Source organism: Mastomys coucha, unplaced genomic scaffold (assembly GCF_008632895.1).
Source record: "Mastomys coucha isolate ucsf_1 unplaced genomic scaffold, UCSF_Mcou_1 pScaffold22, whole genome shotgun sequence".
NCBI lineage: Eukaryota > Metazoa > Chordata > Mammalia > Rodentia > Muridae > Mastomys > Mastomys coucha.
In genome coordinates this window covers 17976174-17986427 of record NW_022196905.1, presented here as the reverse complement: position 1 = coordinate 17986427, position 10254 = coordinate 17976174, and positions in this window count along the sequence as shown.

Sequence of the window (10254 nt, the reverse complement as noted above, 5' to 3'; positions counted from 1 at the left end):
AAATCAGATCCAAGAACACATTAAAATATCATCTATCATGATCAAGTAGGCTTCATCCCAGGGATGCAGGATTGGTTCAATATACAGAAATCTATCAATGTAATTCACTACATAAACAAACTGAAAGAAAAAACCACATAATCATTTTATTAGATGCTGAAAAAGCATTTGACAAAATTCAACATTCCTTCATGTTAAAGGATCAGGAAATTCAAGGCCCGTACCTAAACATAGTAAATACAGTATACAGCAAACTAGTAGGCAACATCAAACTAAATGGACAGAAACTTCAAGCAATCCCACTAAAACCAGGGACTAGACAAGGATACCCCCTCTCTCCCCATCTATTCAATATAGTACTTAAGGTTCTAGCTAGAGCAATTAGACAACAAAAGGATGTTGACGGGATACAAATTGGAAAGAAAGAAGTCAGAATATCACTATTTGCAGAAGATATGATGTTATACTTAAGTGACCCCCAAAACTCCACCAGAGAACTCCTACAGCTGATAAACAGCTTCAGCAAAGTGGCCGGATATAAAATTAACTCAAACAAATCAGTAGCCTTCCTATACTCAAAGGATAAATAGGCTGAGAAAGAAATTAGGGAAACAACACCTTTCACAATAGTCACAAATAATATAAAATATTTTGGTGTGACTCTAAGCAAATGAACAACATGTATGACAAGAACTTCAAGTCTCTGAAGAAAGAAATAGAAGAAGACCTCAAAAGATGGAAAGATCTACTATGCTCATGGATTGGCAAGATTAACATAGTAAAAATGGCCAGTTTGCCAAAATCAGTCTATAGATTAAATGCAATCCCCATCAAAATTCCAACTCAATTCTTCGTAGAGTTAAAAGGAGCAATTCTCAGATTCATCTGGAATAGCAAAATACCCAGGATAGCAATGACTATTCTCAACAATAAAAGAACTTCTGGGGGAACCAGCATCCCTGACCTCAAGTTGTACTACAGAGCAATAGTGATAAAAACTGCATGGTAGTGGGACAGGGACAGGCAAATAGGACAATGGAATAGAATTGAAGACCAAGAAATGAACCCCCATACCTATAGCCACTTGATCATTGACAAAGAAGCTAAAACCATCCAGTGGTGGGGGGCAGCATTTTCAACAAATGGTGCTGGTTCAACTGGCAGTCAACATGTAGAAGTCTGCAAATTGATCCATTTTTTTTTAAAAGATTTATTTATTTATTTTATGTGTATGAGTACACTGTAGGTATACAGATGTTTATGAGCCATCATGTGGTTGCTGGGATTTGAACTCAGGACATTTGGGGATGAGCCATCTCAGCAGCCCCAAATTGATCCATTCTTATCTCTCTGTACAAAGCTCAACTCCAAGTAGAACAAGGACCTCCACATAAAACCAGCACACTGAATCTAATAGAAGAGAAAGCAGGGAAAATCCTTGAACACCTGGGCAGGAGGGAAAATTTCCTGAAAAGAACATCACTGGCTTATGCTCTAAGATCAAGAATTGACAAATGGGACCTTATACAATTGCAAAGCTTCTGTAAGGCAAAGGATACTCTCAATAGAACAAAATGGCAACCAAAGGATTGGGCAAAGATCTTTACCAATCCTACATCTGTTAGAGGGCTAATATCTGATATATTCAAAGAACTCAAGAAGTTTGACTCCAGTGATCCAAATAACCCTATTAAAAATGGGGAACGCTGGGCAGTATTAGTGCACACCTTTAATCCCAGCACTTAGGAGGCAGTAACAGGAAGATTTCTGAGTTTAAGGCCAGTCTGGTCTACAGAGTGAGTTCCAGGACATCCAGGGGCACACAGAGAAAACCTGTCTTGAAAAGCCAAAGGAAGAAAAAAAGAAAAGAAAAAAGAAAAAATGGGGAATAGAGCTAATCAGAATTCTCATATGAGGAAACTCAAATGGCTGAGAAGCACCTAAAGAAATGTTCAACATCCTTAGTCATCAGGGAAATGAAAATCAGAACAAGTCTGATATTTCATCTTAGAACAGTCAAAATGGCTAAGATCAAATATTCAGGTGACAACAGATGCTGGTGAGGATGTGGAGAAAGGGGGACACTCCTCCATTGTTAGTGGGATTCCAAGCTGGTACAACTCTGGAAATCAGTCTGGCAGTTCCTCAGAAAATTGGACATAGTACTACCTGAGGACCCAGCTATACCACTGCTGGGCATGTACCCAGTAGATGCTCCAGAATGTAATAAGGACACATACTCCACTATGTTCATAGCCATATGTATAATAGCCAGAATCTGGAAACAACCCAGATATCCCTCAACAGAGGGATGGATATAGAAAAAAATGTGGTACATTTACACAATGGAATACTACTCAGCTATTGAAAAAATGGCTTCATGAAATTCACATGCAAATGGATGGAACTTGAAAATATCATCCTGAGTGAGGTAACCCAGACACAAAAGAACACGCATGGTATGCGCTCACTGATAAATGGATATTAGTCCAAAAGTTCGGAATACCCACGATTCAGTTCACAGACCATATGAAGCTCAAGAAGGAAGCCCAAAGTGTGGATGCTTCAGTGCTTCTTAGAAAGGTTAACAAAGCCAGGGCAGTGTTGGTGCATTCCTTTAATCCCAGCACTTGGGAGGCAGAGGCAGAAGCAGGTGGATTTCTGTGTTCAAGGCCAGCCTGGTCTACAGAGTGAGTTCCAGAACAGCCAGGGCTACACCGAGAAACACTGTCTTGAACTTCCCCCACGTCCCCCTCAAAAAAAGAATGGGCTACAAAATACTCACAGCAGGAAATATGGAGACAAAGTGTGGAGCAAAGACTGAAGGAAAGGCAATCCAGAGACTGCCCCACTTGGGGATCCATCTGATAGTCTCCAAACCTGGACTCTACTGGGGATTCTGGAAGTGCTTGCTGATTGGAGTCTGATATGGCTGTCTCCTGAGAGACTCTGCCAGAGCCTGACAAATACATGGAGTGATGCTCATAGCCAACCATTGGACTGAGTGCAGGTTCCCTGATGGAGGAGTTGGAGAAGGGACTGAAGGAGCTGAGAGGGTTTGCAGTCCCATGGTGGGAGCAACAGTGTCAACTGGCCTGACCTCCCAGAGCTCCTGGGGATTGGACCACCAACCAAAGAGTCTACACGGTGGTACCCAAGAACTCAGCCACATATGTGGCAGAGGATGGCCTTGTTGGACATCAGTGGGAGGAGTAGACCTTGGGCTTGAAGAAGGTTCAATGCCCCAGTGTAGGGTAATGCCAGGGTGAGAAGCCTGGAGTGGGTAGGGGAGCATCCTCATAGAGGCAAGCGATGGGGGATATTATAGGGGGGTTCCACTAGGGAGACCTGGAAAGGGGATAACATTTGAAAGGGATTTACATTTGAAAGGTAAATAAAGAAAATATCCAATAAAATAAAAAAAAGAAAAAACCATGATCAATATGATAAGAAAAGCAAAAAAAGGGGAGACAGAAAAAGAAGAGACCAAAATATTCTTATTTGTGTAGGTGGTATGTTTCTAGACATAGCAGAACCTACAGACTCAGCCAGAAAACTTCTAAAACTGATAAGCACTTTTGGCAAAATGGCAAAATACAGAATTAACATCCAAAAAATAGGTTCTACAAACCAATAACAGACATTCAAAGGAAGAATCTTGGAAAATAATACTACTTTCAACTGTCCACAATTGTCAAAAAATGAAACAAATCTAATGAAGTAAAAGATTTCTATACTGAAAAATCTCAAGCCCTCTCCTGCTGGATGATTGGAAGTCACAATACTATAAAAAAAATATTGGGAAAGATGGCTGTCTTACCAAAAGCAAACTATAGATTCAATGCAATGCCCATTGCATATTAGTTATTAGGTATTATATAACATTTATTAAAATTTACCTGAAACAAAAGGATTTCAGATAAGCAACCCTGACCACATCTTTCCTGATTTCAAGTTATATTTAGAGCCATAGTAAAACCAGCATGATATTAGTACAAAACAGACACCTGATCAACAGAACAGAAGATTCAGATATAAAATCATGCAGCTCCAACATTCTGATTTTTAACAAAGTTGTTAAAAATATACACCAGACCAGAAGCCAGCGTCTTAACAAATGATGCCATGAAAAGTGGGTATCTACATCACATAGAAAAATAAAGCATGATTCTAACCTCTCACCATGCACAAAAAACAATGTAAGAAACTCAATATAAGATCTGAAACTTCTAGAGAAAAAAATGTACAGAGTACACTGCAGGACACAGTCTAGGTAAGAAGGTTCTGAATCAGATGCTAGTTGCTCAGGAAATAAGGCCAACAATATACAAATGGCCCTGGTAAGGTGAAAAGGTTGCTGTACAGCAAAATACAGAGTGAGGAAGAAGTGTGAAGAACAGGAGATGTTTGCCAGCTACAAAACTGGCAAAGGTTTAATTATCTAGACTATAGGGAAAACTCCATTAATTCCCCAACAAGGAGAAAACATCAAAAACAAACAAATAGATGGTGGAACTGAACAGAGAGTTCTGAAAAAGAAGACATACAAAACTACAAATAATAAATATTTTTTGAGAGATACAAATAAAAATTATGTTGAGATTCCATCCTGGGACAGTCAAAAGGGCTGCCATCTAGAAAACCAAGGGCCTATAACGCTGCTCGAAAGGTGGGGAGAAGAGAGCTTTGATTCAATTCGGCTATAATTAAACGCTCAGGGTCTGTCCTAGTTTGCTTTCTGCTACTGAGATGAAACATGACCTAATGCAAATTGGAGAAGAAAGGGTTTATTTGCTTTATACATTTTGATCACGTACTTTATTGAGAGAAGCCGAAGCAGGAATCCAAACCAAAACAGAGACCATGAAGGAATGATGCTTACCGGCACCTTATTCTCTGAGGTTCTCTTGGTTTTGTTTCTTTCACAAACCTGCTTTCTTATACAACCCAGGATCACTTGCCCAGGAGTGGCCCTTTCACCAGTGGGCTTGGCTTTTCTACATCATCATGAATCTAGAAACTAACCCCCACTGGCATCTTATCAGTTGAGGATCCCTCTTTCCAGATGACCCAAATTGTGTCAGATTTACAGACAGCTAACCAGTACAGAGGGTGATAAATACTTTAGGCTGATATGGTTTATTATTTAAGACCAAAAATTCTCAAAGATAAAAAGTCATTTTTTTTACAATTTTCAAGGAGTAAAATGATGATGATGATGACAATGACAATGACGACAACAACAATAACAACATTTCAGCTGTCTCCACCACCTAGGCAAATTTATTCATAAAGACATACACAACAAAAGAGAGGATCCAGAATAACTGAGCAAGTATCAGTATGCTGGTTCTATAACAATTAATTTAGGTCACTACATTTGTTTGCACCATTAACCACTATCTTACACCCACTGTCCTTTACCTATTTATTTCTAATTGACTATTAGCTGCTACATCAGCTGAAACTCTTGGAAATCTGGCATCTAACTGCATTCATGTGCCTCGAAATGTTGACCTCAAATACCTACCATGTACCCACGCCACTGTTAGAGATGCACTATCAGATTCACTCTGAGATTCCTTTTTTTCCTTTTTTTTATAGAGTTTTCTTTATTTGCGTGTCATACAATATCTCAATTCCCAGGTTCCCCTCCAAAAATAAAAGAAAAAATTAAAATAAAAAAACAAAAACAGAAACACCCCTCTGTTCCCTCCCGCTCCCCCTGTTTACCACACCATGCTCTCCTGCTTACTGGCCCTGGCATTCCCCTACACTGGGGCATAGAACCTTCACAGGGCCAAGGACCTCTTCTCCCTTTGATGACCAACTTAGCCATCCTCTGCTATACATATGCTGCTGCAACCATTAGTCCAACCATGTATACTCTTTGGTTGGTGTTTTAGTCCCTGGGAGCTCTGAGGGTACTAGTTAGTTTATATTGTTGTTCGTCCTAAGGGGCTGAAAACCCTTCAGCTCCTTGGGTCCTTTCTCTAGCTCCTTCATTGGGGACCCTGTACTCAGTTCAATGGATGGCTGTGAACCTCTACTTCTGTATTAGTCAGGTACTGTCAGAGCCAATCAGGAGACAGCTATATCAGGCTCCTGTCAGCCAGCACTTGCTGGCATCCACAATAGTGTCTGGATTTGATGACTGAATATGGGAAGGATTCCAAGGTGGTCTATGGATTGTCCTTCATTCAGTTTCTGCTCCATAGTTACTCTCTACAACTCCTTCAATGGGTATTTTGTTCCCTCTTTTAAGAAGGAATGAAGTATCCACACTTTGGTCTTTCTTTTTCTTGAATTTCTTGTGGTTTGTGGATTGTACTTTGTGTATTCTGAACTTCTGGGCTAATATCCACTTATCAGAGAATGCATACCATGTGCTTTCTTTTGTGATTGGGTTACCTCACTCAGGATGATATTCTCCAGATCCATCCATTTCCCTAAGAATTTCATAAATTCATTGTTTGTAATAGCACATTGTTTGTGCAGATGTACCACATTTTCTGTATTCATTCCTCTGTTGAGGGACATCTGGGTTGCTTCCAGTTTCTGGTTACTATAAATAAGGCTGCTATGAACATAGTGGAGCATGTGTCCTTATTACATGTTGGAGCATCTTCTGAGTATATGCCCAGGAGTGGTATAGCTGGGTCCTCTGGTAGTAAAATGTCCAATTTCCTGAGGAACCACCAAACTGATTTCCAGAGTGGTTGTACCAGCTTGCAATCCCACCAGCAATGAAGGAGTGTTCCTCTTTCTCCATATCCTCGACAGCATCTGTCTTCACCTGAGTTTTTGATCTTAGCCATTCTGACTGGTGTGACGTGGAATCTCAGGGTTGTTTTAGTTTGCATTTCCCTGAGGACTAAGGATGTTGAGCATTTCTTTAGGTGCGTCTCAGTCATTTGGCATTCTTCAGTTGAGAATTCTTTGTTTAGCTATGTACCCCATTTTTTAATATGGTTATTTGGTTCTCTAGAGTCTAACTTCTTGAGTTCTTTGTATATATTGGATATTAGCCCTCTATCAGATATAGGATTGGTAAAGATCTTTTCCCAATTTGCTGGTTGCCGTTTTGTCCTATTGACAGTGTCTTTTGCCTTAGAGAAGCTTTGCAACTTTATGAGGTCCCATTTGTCAATTCTTGATCTTAGAGCATAAGCTATTGGTGTTCTGTTCAGGAAAATTTCCTCTGTGCACATATGCTCAAGGGTCTTCCCCACTTTTTTTTTCTATTAGTTTCAGTATATCTGGTTTTATGTGAAGGTCCTTGATCCACTTGGACTTGAGCTTTGTACTAGGAGATAGGAACAGATCTATTTGCATTCTTCTACATGCTAACTGCCAGTTGAGCCTACACCATTTGCTGAAAATGCTGTCTTTTTTCCACTGGATAGTTTTAACTCCTTTGTCAAAGATCAAGTCACCATAGGTGTGTGGGTTCATTTCTGGGTCTTCAATTCTATCCATTGATCTACCTGCCTGTCACTGTACTAACACCACACATTTTTTTATCAGAATTGCTCTGTAGTACAGCTTAAGGTCTGGGATGGTGATTCCACCAGAGGTTCCTTTATTGTTGAGAATAGTTTTGGCTGTCCTGGGTTTTTTGATATTCCAGATGAATTTGCAAATGCTTTTTCTAAGTCTGTGAAGAATTGAGTTGGAATTTTGATGGGGATTGCATTGAATCTGTAGATTTCTTTTAGCAAGATGGCCATTTTTACTATATTAATCTTGCCAATCTATGAGCATGGGAGATCTTTCCATCTTCTGAGATGTACTTCAATTTCCTTCTTCAGAGACTTGAAGTTCTTGTCAAACAGATCTTTTACTTGCTTAGTTAGAGTCACACCAAGGTGTTTCATATTATTTGTGATTATTGTGAAGGGTGTTGTTTCCCTAATTTCTTAGTCTACCTGTTTATCCTTTGTGTAGAGGAAGGCCACTGATTTGCTTGAGTTAATTTTATATCCAGCTACTTTGCTGAAGTTGTTTATCAGGTTTAGGAGCTCTCTGGTGGAATTTTGGGCGTCACTTAAGTATACTATCATATCATCAGCAAATAGTGATAATTTGACTTCTTCCTTTCCAATTTGTATCTCTTTGATCTCCTTTTGTTGTCTAATTGCTCTGGCTAGGACTTCAAGTACAATATGGAATAGGTAGGGAGAGAGTAATCAGCCTTGTCTAGTCCCTGCTTTTAGTGGGATTGTTTCAAGTTTCTCTCCAGTTAGTTTGATGTTGGCTACTGGTTTGCTGTACATTGCTTTTACTATGTTTAAGTATGGGCCTTGAATTCCTGATCTTTCCAAGACTTTTATCATGAAGGGATGTTGGATTTTGTCAAATGCTTTCTCAGCATCTAATGAGGTGATCATATAGTTTTTTTTCTTTGAGTTTGCTTATGTAGTGAATAAGTTGATGGGTTTGCATATATTGAACCATCCCTGCATCCCTTGGATGAAGCCTACTTGATCATGGTGGATGATTGTTTTGATGTGTTCTTTGATTCAGTTTGTAAGAATTTTCTTGAGTATCTTTGCATTGATATTCATAAGGGAAATTGGTCTTAAGTTTTCTTTCTTTGTTAGGTCTTTCTGTGGTTTAGGTATAAGAGTAATTGTGGCTTCACGGAATGAATTGAGTAGAATACCTTCTGTTTCTATTTTGTGGAATAGTTTGAGGAGTATTGGTATTAGGACTTGTTTGAAGGTCTGATAAGACTCTGCACTAAACCCATCTGGTCCTGGGCTGTTTTTGGTTGGGAGACTATTAGTGACTGTTTCTATTTCATGAGCAGATATGGGGCTGTTTAGGTCATTGATCTAATCTTGATTTAACTTTGATACCTGGTATCTGTCTAGAAAATTGTCCATTTCATCCAGGTTTCCTAGTTTTGTTGAGTATAGTCTTTTGTAGTAGGATCTCATTATTTTTTGGATTTCCTCAGTGTCTGTTGTTATGTCTCCCTTTTCATTTCTGATCTTCTTAATTAGAATACTGTCTCTGTGCCCTCTAGTTAGTCTGACTAAGGGTTTATCTATTTTGTTGATTTTCCCAAAGAACCAGCTCCTGGTTTGGTTGATTCTTTGTATAGTTCTTTTGGTTTCTATTTGGTTGATTTCAGCCCTGAGTTTGATTATTTCCTCCCTTTGACTCCTCTTGGGTGAATTTGCTTCTTTTTGTTCTAGCGCCTTAAGGTGTGCTGTCAAATTGCCAGTTTTGTCTCTCCAGTTCCTTTTTGGAGGCACTTAAAGCTATTAGTTTTCCTCTTAGGACTCCTTTCATTGTGTCCCATAAGTTTGGGTATGATGTGGCTTCATTTTCATTAAACTCTAGAAAGTCTTTAATTTCTTTCTTTATTTCTTCCTTGACCAATTTATCATTGAGTAGGTGTTATTAAGCTTCCACCTGTAGGTGGTCTTTCTATAGTTTACATTGTTATTGAGGAACAGCCTTAGTCCATGGTGATATGACAGCATGCAAGGAATTATTTCAAACTTCTTGTATCTGTTGAAACCTGATTTGTTTCCAATTATATGGTCAATTTTGGAGAAGGTACTATGAGGTCCTGAGAAGTAGGTATATCCTTTTGTTTTAGGATAAAACGTTCTATAGATATCTGTTAAATCCTTCTGTTTTATAACTTCTGTTAGTCTCACTGTGTCTTTGTTTAGTTCCTGTTTCCATGATCTGTTCTTTTCAGAGAGTGGGGTGTTGAAATCTCCCACTATTATTGTGTGCAGTGCAATGTGTGCTTTGAGCTTTAGTAAAGTTTCTTGTATGAATGTAGATGTCCTTGCATTTGGAGTATAGAGGTTCAGAATTGAGAGTTCATCTTGGTAATTCATACCTTTAGTGAGTATGAAATGTCCCTCCTTATCTTTTTTGATCACTTTAGGGTGAAAGTTGATTTTATTCTATCTTAGAATGGCTACTCCAGTTTTTTTCTTGGGACCTTTGTCTTGGAAAATTGTTTTCCAGCCTTTTATTCTGAGGTAGTGTCTGTCTTTGCCACTGAGGTGGGTTTCCTGTATGCAACAAAATGTTGGGTCCTGTTTACATACCCAGTCTGATAGTCTATATCTTTTTATTGGGAAATTGAATTCAGTGATATTAAAAGATATTAAGTAAAGGTAATTGCTGCTTACTGTTATTTTTGTTGTTAGAGGTAGAATTATGTTTATCTGGCTTTCTTTTTTGATTTGTTAAAAGAAGATTATTTTCTTGCTATTTCTAGGG